The sequence below is a fragment of the Oryzias latipes genome, chromosome 19 (assembly GCF_002234675.1).
Source record: "Oryzias latipes chromosome 19, ASM223467v1".
In the NCBI taxonomy this organism is placed as follows: domain Eukaryota; kingdom Metazoa; phylum Chordata; class Actinopteri; order Beloniformes; family Adrianichthyidae; genus Oryzias; species Oryzias latipes.
Window position 1 is genome coordinate 20,355,099 of NC_019877.2, and position 14,523 is coordinate 20,369,621.

The 14,523-nt window shown below is 40.6% G+C and overlaps 1 long non-coding RNA gene across 1 annotated transcript in view; it reads right to left on the bottom strand.

Moving 5' to 3' along the window:
* The window catches only part of LOC110017202, a 90,458-nt gene extending 80,968 nt beyond the window's left edge, over nucleotides 1–9,490 (bottom strand). The window contains exon 1 of the long non-coding RNA XR_002292520.2: nucleotides 9,244–9,490. This is a non-coding gene — a long non-coding RNA (uncharacterized LOC110017202). The remainder of the gene's footprint in view (nucleotides 1–9,243) is intronic.
* Nucleotides 9,491–14,523: the final 5,033 nt, after the last annotated feature.

Sequence of the window (14,523 nt, forward strand, 5' to 3'; positions counted from 1 at the left end):
CAATTCAATTCAATTCAATTCAATTCAATTCAATTCAATTCAGTTCAAGTCGTCTCAATGGTCTTCGCATCGGTAAATGAAAAAGTAAAACATAAAATCAAAAGGATCATGAATACATAGAATTCAGTAGGAGATTACTTAATTGAACTAACTAAACTGACTAAGCTAAACTGGCATCCCTGCCCTTAGACCCCCCTTCCCCCCTTCGCGGTAAGGAAAAACTCCCAAAAAAACGGATTCCGGATAAAACGAAGAAACCTCAGGGGTGTCCACATGAAGGAGGGATCCTCCCCCAGGACGGACAGGCGATTTACCAGAACTCTCAGAGAAGAACTAACTTATGTAACTCTACAACTACATATTTTAAAGTCCAGCAGATGAGGTTCATCCAGATGGAGTTGGGGGGACGGCCGGGGGCGCGAGTTGAGCCGGAGACATGAATCACAGCCAGGTGTAGAAGCAGGAGATGTCAATGTGTTTGAAAAAATGTATAAACTTGTAGACAATGAAGAAATTAGATAAACTAAAGTGGAAAATGCTCGAGGCAATGACTTTAGCCGACAAAACATAACGACCTGATGTTGTAAAGTAAATTATTTCACAAATGTGTTTATGCAGATTGAGCAGCTATGGGTGAGAGGGGCTATGAAAGTTACTGTAATAATGCAGAAAATGTTTAACCTTTTTAATTACAACTTTACAAATAATGCTCTGGTTTATACTAAACACAATTTATCATACTTAGAAACATAAGTAGGATTGTTTTTTTTTGGCTACTATACTAATCTTTTGTGATAACTGCCTTTTTTATAGTTGAAAGAGACTAAGACCAGTGAGCAGAAAGCAGAAAGGCCAGCTGGACGCTGTGGGTGATGAATAACTAGAAGCAGTGTTTTAAATAGAATGATAAATTACAGATGTTATGTCCTAAATGATGAGCAGTAAAGTCAGTAGTGGATGAAGTATGAAGGATGGCTCCTTTTCCGTTATATCACAGCTGGTTGTCCACTTTAAAAGAATCAAATCACTTGATAATTTGTCACAATTTGTTTTTCCTTGTGATTTTTTTTTTCCTCCCAGCCTTCCTGGCAGACCAGAACAAGTGCTTAAAATACAGCACTGTTGGAATTTTGAACAGAAATATCAGGAACACTGAGTTCAGACTGAGCTCACCGATCATCAACTACGGTGTGCAGATGCTAAAAAGACCATATTTTACATGTTCTTCACAGGAACCAGACAAATTCAGATCAGTGTGAAGGTGGAAAAAAAAATCTTTCTTGTAATTGTATCTATTAATAAATACTAAAAATGGGGGCCACACACTCAAAACACCAAACAAGATTTATGATGCATCAGTGTGATATTAATGCAATTATTTAGAAACCAGGGTTACAAAAATCTCACATTCTTCTTACAGATTTGGTAGGCATTAAAAACCCACGTTAATGAAAATTGTATTTGGTTCTTTTCAGGACATATTTACAGAAAATTAAGCTCAGAATTGCATTCCTGAGTATTTCTTTATTTAAATTATTGTAAGTCAGGAGCAGGTGAAAACATGCAGCTGGTTTGTTACATAGAAAATACGCCACAAGCTCCCTGCTCCATTCTGATGCATCCACTTGTAGACAAATAGATCCATGAACGTCTTTGTTTTCCTTGTCAGAGTTGGCTTCTGACTTGCCTGGATATCTCCAATATTGCTCACCAGTTTTGTTGCACCCCTGAGCTGGTTTAGCTCATGCTGGTTTGCGGCGCCTTCCGTCCGTGAAACCTGGGTTTGACTCCAGGCTGCTCCCTGTTCCCTTCTCTACCCCTGTGCCGGTTCCAAGCCCGGTTTGAGAAGGTTGCGTCAGGAAGGGCATCCGGCGTAAAACATTGCCAAATTTACCATGCCACTTGTTCGCTGTGGCGACCCCTGATGGGAGAAGCCGAAAGAGGGAGAAGTTTTGTTGCACCCCTAATGTTATGTTGGGGTGTGTAACCCCCTTTTCCCCTACTTAAAAAAACAAAACAAAAAAACAGAGCAATCTTGACTTCTTCCAAAAACCTTTTATAAATGTAGGTTTTTTAGTTCTCGTTTTTTATAAGCAGAAGTACATTTTTGTTTGATTTGATCACTCCCTTGGACTGGATTTGGGGCTGTTTGCCACTTGGGGTAACATCACCACATACTTTGCAGTGACTCACAGAGCCGCAGACTTGATGTCTGACAGAACTGGGGTGTATCGGCTGATTTTCTAATGTTGTAACCTAATGTCACTTAACTAAAAATAACACCCAGCTTTGACTGAAATAGCAACTCTATTTCTGTTTGGCGTTTCTGTTGGATGCCTGCGGCTTGTTCTCTCCAGGGGGGTACATGTTGGCGAGGGGGAGAGGAAAGAACGAAGAAGGAGCCTTGTTTTGTTTTCCATTTTCTTCTTCTCCAAAGAGGAGCCGGAGACTCTTCTAAACTTCTGAAAAATACCATTTTTTTTTTAAATTAACTTGCAGTTTGAAGTTTAGCAATGAAAGTATCCATTCACAGGAAAGCTCAAAACACTTCAAAGCATATAAAGATTATTACTGTATTTCTATACAAATTTGTCTAAATGTGATAACCATGTTCAGTCATTCATCTTCTACTGTTTTATCCCTTTCGGGGTCATCGGGCTGCCGGAGCCTGTCCCGGCCAGTTCTGGGCAAAGGCAGGGGACACCCTTGACAGTTCGCCAGTCTGTCACAGGGCCACAATCACCCACCCATTCACTCTCACGGTGAACTATGACCTATGAGAGTCATAGGTGACTCTCATAGGTCATAGTTCACCTATGACCTATGAAGCATGTTTTTGGACAGTGGGAGGAAGCTGACAGTGAGAGAACCCAGACATGCACAGGGAGAACATGCAAACTCCACACAGAAAGGTCCCATTGATGTACTGTTTCAGGTCCCACAGCTGGGACTTGAACCGGGGGCCTTCTTGCTATGAGGCAAGAGCGCTAACCACTGCGCAACCGTGCAGCCGTGGTCAACTTTTAAATAAGTAAAATGTCCTTTCAAAATTGAATCAAATCAAATAGATTTAAAGAATCATGAATCGAATCCATCCAAGCTCTGGTGAATCGGATCGAATCGATTGTAGACATTATTGGTGATCCCCAGTCCTACACTTTCCAATAATGTTTATGGAGTTCACATTAATCAGCTAATTCTCTCTCTCTATTGCCCAGAGAAAAGCAGCTTTACACGATTATAAAAGCATAATATAAAAAATCACACTCCTCCAGGTCAGAATCAGCTGATACACGTTGAGGGGTTAAGGGAAGATCATAGAGGTTCTATAGGTGTCTATAGGTGATGTCTCCCGTAAAACAGGATTAATTCAGTGAGCTCTGGCAAAATGGTTGTTTCGATAGCAGCAGGTTTGCACACCTGAGTTTGTTTCCACAGGTACAGTAGGTTTTCTATTCGAAAGGTGTTTGGCAGAAGGTCTCCCACTGACTAGACAATACATCTCTGGTCCTTTAATAAGGAAGCTGCTCCTGGTCCAGTTTTAGGTTCTCTTGTGATACCGCAGTTTTATGACTTAAAACCATATGATGGTGAGAAGTTTCCCAGCATTCCCAGCCCAGGGTATGGTTTGAATGGGAAAACAATAAACCTCAAAGCAGATTTAGCACCAAGTCCAAACCCACAACAGATCTCTGCTCTGAGGCTCCAAAGAACTTAGAAACCACCTGGACTTTCGTTGTGGGTGTCACATGCATGACTCAGACCAGCTTGTTTATTATTCAAGATGCAAAGCCCATAAACGTACCAGCATGTTTGTGTGATGAGTATGTGCCAACCGGAAAGGCCTCTACTGCAAAAATGCATGTGCCAATCTGAAAGCTGGAGTTGATCCCTGAACATTCTGAAGGTAGTTAGGGACTGAAAGACATTTGGAAAGCTGAAATAATAAGTTCTCAGGTTCAAGGAACAGTGCCGTAGTTAACTTCTGCAGAGAAGTTCCGTCCTCAAGAGTTAGAGGGATCTAATTGATTCTCGACAAAGATGAGAGAGCACCGCACAAAGCCTTTGTCGCAACTTCCCCTACAAGTGGGCAAATCTATACGGTTGCAGATGGCATGCTGGAAATTTTAAGATCTGAGACCATTAGGTGAGCCCGTAGGGTGAAAATGTTCATGCACAGTTATTTCTAGGGGCATGCTGTAAGCGACAGGTTGTGGCAAACGCTTAAACAACATGTAAGTAAGAGTAAAGTATGTGAGACACAGATGTGTGTCGGTAAGGAGCCAGTGCTCGCACCTTAGTAACAACTGGAGTGCTGCGTAAAGAGCACCCTGCGACAGCTTCACCTGTTAGCCTTAATACTTCAAGATACACTTACCACACGCATGACAATAGTACATTCTCATGATGTCCATTGAGGTGGCCACAGTATGAGTGCATGTGATAAAGGCATAATAAGTCCATACTTACACCTTACTATTAAGAGTGTAGCATAAGGACAGTAAGACACCAACACGCAAATGTCACAAGTGTGTGCACCTTACTTACATTATCCTTATAAATACTTCACAATAAACTTTATACAATGGTACGTTCCATTTTAATAACATGCCTTGAGGTGGCTGGACCAATCTCAAGAGAAATGCAAGACACACCTGCATTCCTCTTAAGCCTTTAACACTGGAGCTTTAGCTTTAGCTCCAGTATTGACATTCTTTCGACTACCTTAACTCTTCAAACGTTTACACTATTAATGTAATTCCAGCAGATTCTGAAGCACAGAAAGACATTGTGTGTCTTGTGCGGCTTCATGTAAACTGCTTTTCTCTGCGTCAGAATCAGCTGATTCACAAATTTACGGAGACGGTTAAGGAAGTATGGTAGGTCAACAAACCTGTGTCATTTAGGTGCCACTTGTGACATCTCCAGTTTAAAGTGTGAAGATACTAGCCTCCATGGGCCCAGACAACTCAAAAACCTACAGCACCCTTATGGGTACATGTGACTAAGGCTTAAACAGTCTTAGCCTTCTGAGCAAAGCCAAAGCTAGAACCAAAGCAGAAATCTCCTGACGGAGCTAGACATTTTAATTAGTGAATAATTCAAATTGCTAAAAATGTGGTAAGAATTTCACAACTTAACACAACTAAAACCAGAAGCGCCTCTAAAGAGTGTGACTGCTTCCCATAGTTCACACGGTCAAATCTGAACATCAGTCATGGTTGTTTCTTTATTTCATTTTGCAGGAATAAGTGATGAAAATTCCAGGGATTACAGTTACAACGGTGTCAGACTAGTTCAGTAGTCAATAATGAGGAGTTTATTTTAAACTGAGGCTCCATTTGTTTTCTTTGATGTGTCAGATAACCCCAGTGTTAGTTCATGGAGCTGCACAGGTGCTTAATGTTACACACTGTTTATATATCTTTAGCGGTCTTTACACCGAGCTCTTCTCCATCTGAATCTCACTGGGCTGCTTTCTCACATTTTCAACCAACATCCTTTTATTTAGGATAGCCCTCGATTAATGAAGCTTTCCAGCAATAAAATAAAGCTCGTTTTTGTGCAGTAACATCATCCGCAGGTTGTGGAAAGAAAGATCTGTGATTATTTAGTCTCTACCCTGAGTGATATCAATGTGAAAAATTCCATAACGCGGTTCAAAAATGTTTGCCTGCTTCGGCAGAGCTTGTTAGACGGTTTTGATGCCAGCTGAATGAGGAACTCTGTGTTCGACCGGTTTGATGACAGGATAAGGTTGACTTGAAAGCTCGGCAGGGATCAACGTCTAGGTTTTTGTGTGCCAAATCATCGTATTGCCAGACATGTAATCACCGTATAGATGTTGTGTTGTTGCGGGATTTATGCAGCGCTCCAGGTCTAACCTGGGTTCAAACAGCTCGTCAGTGGCGCTTGAGCTCGATTCTCCAGTGATCTCATTGCTAAATGATAACTGACTAGACTCCAAACACAAGGGGGAGATTAAAACGCTAAAAGGCACCCACAGTGAAACCAAGGCTCATGATGTAATGCCTCTCAAAGGCAGTAGGGTGAAGCCTGAACACATGAAAGTCCAGCTCCAATTGGAAACAGATTTGACCTGACGTGTGATTGCAGTCTTTTGTTTTAAGACCAGACCTGTAAGAGAGAGTGTGTGTGTGTGTGTGTGTTTGTGAGTGAGAGACAGAGAGCGCTGGAATAAGGTGGCAGCCTCAGGTTTCCTTTTTACCTTCCATGAAATCCACAAACGCCACGCAGCCAGAGGAATCTTATGAGATGGAGATGAGCCTCAAGGTGCAGCTGATGAACGCTCAGAAGCAGCCAAGCAACATAAAAAGAGAGATCTGCAAAGCCATTGAAGTGAGCTTCATCCAGTTGTTTCTAATTAGGTCGGACTCCTGGGATCAGCCCAGCAGATACGTTCCTCCTGAACGTCTTTGCTTCTATAAACAAAGTTTGCTCTGGCTCTTGAGCTGACTGGGGCCCAGAGCCGGGCCCCCGAGGTCCCTCCTGCCTTAGGATATCTTCATAGGTCCAAAGCAGTTTTAACTTAAAGGTATAATTCATGAAAAATGTACTGATGACACCACCACGACTTATAGATTGCTCTATTTAACATCTGATTTTGATTCTGTATTTATAAAAGATGGCTGCAATATCTGTCTTGAACAGTGATTTTAATCATTTCTGCCACATCTTTATGACCTGAAACTCCTTGTTGCTTTTTTTTTTTTTTAGTTAGGCATGCATCCTTTGCCTGTAATTTACCGTCTTGTCTACCTGCTTCAACTTCTTCGGTTTTCTTTCAAAGTTCAACGAGTCTGTCACATATTTACCGAACGATTGATTTGCCTTTATCTACAGTCTATGTGTCATTACTTACAGTAAAACAGCATTGATGTTCTGCTCTAACACCAAAGAGTGACAGAGTGGTGTAATGTTCACCAGAAGACAGAGAGGAGTGGGTTTCAAACCCCCCTGCTTGACTGACTTTCAAAGGTTTAAAAACTAGAGGGAAGTCACTGCCACTGCAGTTCACAAGGTAACCACTAGGAGGCTTGTTGCCAAATTACTCTGCATTCAGTCAAAAATCACACACAAAAAATACACATAAAGCACAAAACATGTTAAGTCCAGTTAAAAAACGTTAACATCCACTGTAAAGCCAACTTTATTTTTAAAACGCACACAGCAAATATTAAACAAATATGCTTTTCTTAAGATTAAATGGTGTATAGTCAAATACAACCAGATGTAAGGGAAATGTTTTTAATCTATATTAAAAAATAGTTTAATTGGTACATTTGGTCAATTTGGTCCAAACTGTCCATCTCCAATAAGCCACTGCTGCATCATCGACAAATTCAGGTGCTGCTTATCACCTGACCTGAGGGAGCAGGAGAGGGGAAGTGTAGAAGTTCAGAGGGGCAGTGTGAGCCCAGACCATCTACTGACCTGAAAAGTAACAAATCTAAATGAATCCAAAACTAGTTAGGCAGCCAGGCAATGAGAAAAAGACAACACAAAATCTGATTTCTACTCTGACAACCAGTTCACTGAGGAGCACACCTGCTGCCTGTCCTTTGGTGGGTGATTTAAACAACTAGAAGACAGCAGACACTCAAAACAGCCAAGTGTTGGATCAAACACAACCATTGACTGTATATGAGAACTGCACTGAGGGACCATTTCCCCCTCTAATTCCAAACAGGAAGGAACCGCTGGTTCCAAGAAGCCAAAATCCCGCTGACTTCTACAGAGAAACAAAACAGCTGTAACTCAGTCATTCTATTTGTCAGAATAACCATTCTTATTTTCCTTTCAGTTTTTAAACATGTTTGGCTGGAATGGTTGCCATAGAAAGGATGACTCAGACCAACATGAACCAATCACTGCTTACTAACAATTTCTGGTTCTAATATGGGGCCTCACATATGACAAAAAATAAGGCAACTGAATGGACATCATTTGTTTGAGCTGGATGCAAGTAATTTTCTGTGGGTGACGTCACACTCACTTGGTCCAGTTCTCATATAGTCATTAGATAAGACTCTTCATAATTCAATAATCAAATATTTACCGAAAAGACGTAGGCTGAATCTTCCACCTTGTTAAAATGTACAATTTTTGATGGTAAAAAAATGTTGGCGCACTGTTTGATGCTTTTGCCTCACAGCACGAAAGTCCAAGTCCAAGTCCTGGCTGGGGGACCTAAAACCTTTCTGTGTGGAGTTTACATGTTCCCACCATCCGAAAGCAGAGCCAACTTTCGAAGGAGATGTTAAAATAAAATAGGTAGTGTTAAATACATTCCATCGTTCGGAATATTTGTTAAAGAAAGTAAAAGCATGGGGGGGGGGGTCAATTAAAATTGAAAATCTGAGATTTTATCTATTGGCCATATCCCCAGCTCTAGTCTGTGTGTGGTGGGTGGGTAGGTAGATGGCTAGTTGGTTGGGTAGTTGGGTGGGTAGGTGGATGGGTAGGTATGTGGGTGGATAGGTAGAGCAAAATTGTTTGGTAATAAAATTAAAAAAAGGATACATTTCATTTTAAAAATGGATTTAAGAAAGTAAAGAAGATTTAAAAATGTAATACCAGCAAATATAATGTATTTTTTTAGATTGTGAATCAGAAAAACTGGATGAAACAGCTGTACAATAAATGTACAATAAATGTACAATAAATGCATCAGTTTTCAGCTTCTTTCAGTGTGTTTTTCTCTTTGCCTATTGATTTCCATCATAAACCTTTTTGTTTACAGACAGATTGACCAGAAGCCTCTACCTAGAGAAGGAAAAAAACCTCTTCACCTTTGCATTATCACCCCAAACGTCAGCGTGGGCCATTATCATCTTCTTCAGTTACCCATCCAAAGCCTGCAGTTATGAATCTTAATACTGCGTGCCTTTGAAGCGCACCTCTTTGCACATACTTCAGTGAAATATCTCCAGCCTTCTCTTGCACACTTTGATCAGTCAGTGGGAGGAAAGCACAAAACCTGTTACTAAAACTCAAAATTGAACAAGTCAAGCAGAGGACAGAAGAGCTTTGCAATCATTTATGAGTGACACAGCCTAATATTATTTCAGGCTTATTTATGTTTTTGCTCTGTTATTTCAGATTGGTTCACTTTATGAAAGTTCTGAATAAAAAAGAAGCCAAATACGCTCTGCATTCAAATCCTCTTATAAATTTACTTTGGTCTGCACCTGAACAGAGAAAATATACGGCATAACTCACAGTGACTCGTTGTTGGAGGCTTGATGCAGAAGCGGGCTGTCCAGATCCGGATAAGGGGGTGTCCTTACCCGGGCCTGCTGCTGCTGCTGCTGCTCCACATGCGAGTGTGGACTGTGTGTGTTTGTGTACGCAGACGAGCGTTTTTCTTCTCCCAGCAGTCCGGCGCTCTCTTTACGGCACTTTAGAATCAGAGTTTGGGTTCACAGACTGGATTGCTGCCTCCAATTACTTATCTTAGACTGTTATAGATTGGTGAGGTCATTGGTTTGAAAATAAAAAGGTTGCGACTGGGGTAACTGATGTGCTCCAGTGGCTGAACACCTCAATATTTCAGGCCAGTTTGATGCTTCTTTGCTTTTATCTGCCCTTATCTTGAACCTTTAGCACTTCAACTTGACCCTTAGATTTAAAGTTCAAAATTAGAAACGACTTTCAGCGACCGTAAACAGTGACTTACCACAGCTACCAGTTTACAGTAAAATTATAGTGACAGTGAAAAGTCCCTGCAGGTCTGTAATGGAGACCCCGGCTTTCCTTATTTATTACTCAGCTGTCTACAAAGATGTTTATTGAATCCAAGATTGGTAGAGAGTTTTATTAAATAAGCTTACAGACATATGTTTTTTTTTTAAACAGTACAAAAGTAAAAAGTTTTGTTGTGTGTTTTCAGAGGGGGACTTTCAAATGTCAGTCTGTCAAACCCCCTGAAATCTTTCAACATGTTTTTTTGGGGGGGTCAGACCCCCCCTCCCCCATTGCTGCAAATGTGAAATAATTAAGCCATGACAACAATTTTTCACTTTTTTTGTTTTCTCCTATTCAGCTTTTTTCTTTCAGGTTCACTCACACTTCTGTATATAATTCAAGGTCATTCATTCATTCATCTTCTTCCGTTTGTTCCTTTCAGGGTCACAGGACTGCTGGAGCCTATCCAGGCCACTTATGGGCGAAGGCAGGGGACACCCTGAACAGGTCGCCAGTCCGTCGCAGGGTATTTAATTTAAGTTAATATACTTAATTTTTCTGAGTACAAGTCACATCTTTTTGTTTAGTTTGGCTGTTTGTGACTTATACTTAGGTGCGACTTGTGTGTTTTAAAGAAAAAAAAAAAGCAACAAGCGCTAGATGGCGCTGTAGGTGTTTGTATCCGTATTTGCTCCTGACAGCAACGCTGAAGAAGAAGAAGCACCGCTCAGTCTTACGTCAGGTTTGGCAGAATTTTGTCAAAAGTGACACAAAGAGTAAAGAATTCAATGGATTTTGTGTTTTCAAGCAATATAAAGTGCTTGGTTGACTTGTTAGCGTGTTCTTTATGATATGGTTATCTGAATGATTGTCCATATGTTGCGCCAATAAACTAGATTCCTCCTATATTAAGCTAAATAGGCATCATTGTGGTACTGTAGGAAAACGGGCATGCATTCAGTCTGTTCTTCTTTTCTTTTTTGTTATGATTTGCCTTTCAAGATGTAATGTCCCTTCTTGGTCCCGTATTTTGTTAAATACATTTCTCCCAGAAGTGCGACTTTTATTCCAATGCGAATAATATATATATATTTTTTTCTATATCATTCATTTTTTGACTTAACCATAGAATTGTGTTAATCAAAACATACTGGTCCTATGCATGTATGTTATGATTAACACAATGCTGCATGCATACTCATCTAGAAGGATGGCGGAAGTGGACGGGCAGCTTGACTGGATTTTACTAATGCAATACAACAATGTTCCAAAAAAGGACAATTGGGCGGGGCAAAGTAAAGTCAGGATCTACATTTGGGTCAGCCTAATTATTAATTGAAGGAAATAAGACCAAATCGGAGATTAGTATAATTCAAAATTTGATTTACCACTGTGATAATCTCATTCTGCTGCTCATCATCTAATCTTTTGGTTCATAATTGAGAAATGTCACATTTACAATAAAAATAAATTGTTTCCTAAATGAGTGTATATGACAACCATCTTTCATGTGTTCAGTTTAGTTCTGATGGGATTTTAGGCAAACTTTTTTTCTGGGTAAATGTACAAAATGCCGTTTATGGAGAAAACAGCTTCATTCCACAGCGTCATAACAAAGTGTGAGTCAGGTTTGTGTCTAGGTCTGTTCAAGCGTTAGCGTTAAAAAGTGAAGGAAGTCATGATTGTTTCTCTCATCAAAAATCACATGTAAACAACTTAGGTTCCGTTAAAAACAAACAAATAGTGTTAAAAATATGCAGATCATTTTCAACCTATTTACTCTCATGGGCTGCACAGTGGTGTAGTGGTTAGCCCTGGTTTGAATCTCAGCTGGGACCTTTCTGTGTGGAGTTTGCATGTTCTCCTCGCGCATGTGTGGGTTTTCTCCAGGCTCTCCGGTTTCCTCCTACAGTCCAAAAACATAATTTATAAGTTATTTAGGGATTCTAAATTTGTCTCTAAGTGTAAATGTGAGTGTGTGGCCCTTCAACAGACTTGTTCCAACAGTAGCTGGTACAGGCCCCAGTCACCCTGTGACCCCAAAAGAGATTAAGCTGGTTCAGAAAATGGATTTACTCTTAAATAAAGCTTAATTTGAGTGAATGATTTAAATCAAGCTATGGTCACCTTTTCTTTTGGAAGTTGAGTTTGCATGTCTTCAAATGGCTTTAATGATGACTTATTTTTTAACTGAATCAGTGAGTCATGATAGAAACCTACATGAAAGGTCTACCATGTTGTGTTCCTGAGACAAAAAGTCTTAGCAAGCAGTGACACAGAATCTAAGATGGATTTGTAACTTTCATCAGGTCAGAGTTTGCTTTGGAACTCTGGAGTTTCCTATTTACAAAACAATGCTAATTTTCAACTCATTAGCTGACTCATTATGCATCCTACAGATATTGTAATCAAAAGCCTCCCCACATGGTCCTGAGGCCTCCACCGGAAAGCGAGACCATCTTTTTTCACTCTTTATTTTACTTTATTTCAGCTGCTTTTAGAGTAAAAATCTCCTTTGCTGCTTAAAGCCAGTCTGAACTCTTTGGGTAAATTTGACTTTAAACAAAGCGGAGCAGTAAAATCAAACAAAGCTTCATCGCTGAAAGATTACATAATAAATAACAGATTTTGGGGAAACTGTAAGTGGTTGATAAATTTTATAGAGCTGTAAGCATGCAGCCCCAGCAACACATCTTGTTTCACATCTGGTTCCATAAAACCCATTTCATGTTATCAATCAAAACATATCAGAGTGGAGCCTTGTTCTTCTCGACTTTATTCTAATTTACTGAAGCAGTTTGAACTTTTTAATTACCTGCTTTCTGGCAACATTTTCAGGAACTACGCTCTCTTGATACAATATGTATTTAAAATTAGTGTCATTTCAAGAAAAACTGTGATAAAATCACCAAAAAATTCTGACAGTAACTCAAAAGGTTATGATTTATGCCACTTGTTGCTGCTGGATCAGGCTAAATTTCTTGGGATAAATAATTGTATTAATGGTACGGCCAAGTTTTTTGTACATGCTGGGTTTTTCTCCTCACTTTGACAGACAGCCTGGCTCCTGGGAAAAGTGGCGTTGCAGCGGGGTGGAACGCATTAAGAGCTTTGAGCGACGCCCGGAGGCCGGCTCATGTGATACCCTGTAAGAGAGAGGCTAATATTTTAAAGTCGGTCAAGTATTTACCAGAAGCTTGTATCATTCACTGCAGATCAAGACCAAAGCATCAAAACGTTTGCAGGATGAGCCATTAACCTGCCTTTGAGTCCTCTCGCAGGGATGCGTCCATGACTCACCCACGGGGGGTTCACCCTCTGGTCACATAAATACAGAGACAAATGTAATATGGTAAAATGTAGGGGTTAAAACAGAAACACTGTGTTCAAGCAAGGCATGTCAAACGTAAGATGGAAGAGGCGCTGGCCTCTGCGCCGCAGCCGTGACGTGCTCCATGATACACAACAAAGAAATGCAGAAAATCCTCTTTAGTAAAACATGAGAGGGAGACGTCAGCCAGCTTGATTGATGGAATTGTTACAGATTACACTTCGCAATCCTCTAAATTTAGATCTGATTTGGTATCCTTGTTCTGAGCATGGATGGCTGGCCAGTAACCCAGGCATTACCTCAGCTGTGGAGCTGTGAGTGAGCGCAGCGCGCTCCAAGGCCTGGAATGGAGTCTGCTGTCATCCAGCTGTAACAGTAACTGACTCAGTCCAGCCTGCAGTGGAGTGGCAAAACAAGCTCAGTTGTTCACATGTACATGTGTTACTCTCCCTGCTGCAAACCCAAAACACATTTGATCCGGCCTGATCCACACAGAGGCACGGGGTGCTCTGCTTTTCCTCCAGTCCTTTCCCCTTGTTCCTGGTTTTAAATTTTGACAAATGATGATGTTTTGAATAATCACAGATCTGTGATCTGCAATCTCATAACTTTTCTAAATTCTAAAGTTTATTCACATGCTTGATGCCAGAGATTATTTATTTAGTGGAGTATGAAACTGCCTAATATCAATGTAACAAAGACTTTTGGTGGTTGGTGCGATTTGCTTTCTGCGATTTCCTTTGGCTTCTATGCTCTTTCTTATCGCTCTTTTTGTCTGAAATCCTCTGATCTGGTTTGACTTTTCTGTGATCATAATTTTAATCTGTTGACTTTTCTTTGGGTTTCCTGGGCTTTTTTTTCCGGTGAACTTTGCTTAACCCTTTAACACCGGAGCCGTCGCCAGCAACACCTAACAACCACTATAAAGCTGATTCTGACGCAGGGAAAAACAGTTTCCCATATCGGTTTTGCACCGATATGCTACACATTACTAACATAAAGTATTGTTTAACGGTGCAAAGCAGCTTTTTTCTGTGTCAGCTGATTCACGATGATTGCGTAATCACTTCACTATTGTACAGTTTTACATATCAGTGCAAAGCTGGTTTTCTCTGCAGAGTTTTGTTAATTGCATAAATGGTTGAAGAGTTACCGTTAGTGACATCATAAATATGGAACAAACCATTGTGATGTGTGGTGTGACGTGTATCGTGAAGTATTTGTAAGGATAATGGAAGTAACACGAACTTATGACATTCAAGTGATGTTGTACAATGCCCTTACACCACACTAGTAAGGTGTGAGTACTGAATCCTTACACTCTTATCTTATCTTTTGTCCTGAGTTGTGCAATTTTGGTCTATGTCTGTCACCTGTGTTGTTTCGTGTTGCACTTCCTGTTTTATCACGGCTGCACGGTGGCGCAGTGGTTAGCGCTCTTGCCTCACAGCAAGAATGCCCCTGGTTCAAGTCCCAGCTGGGGA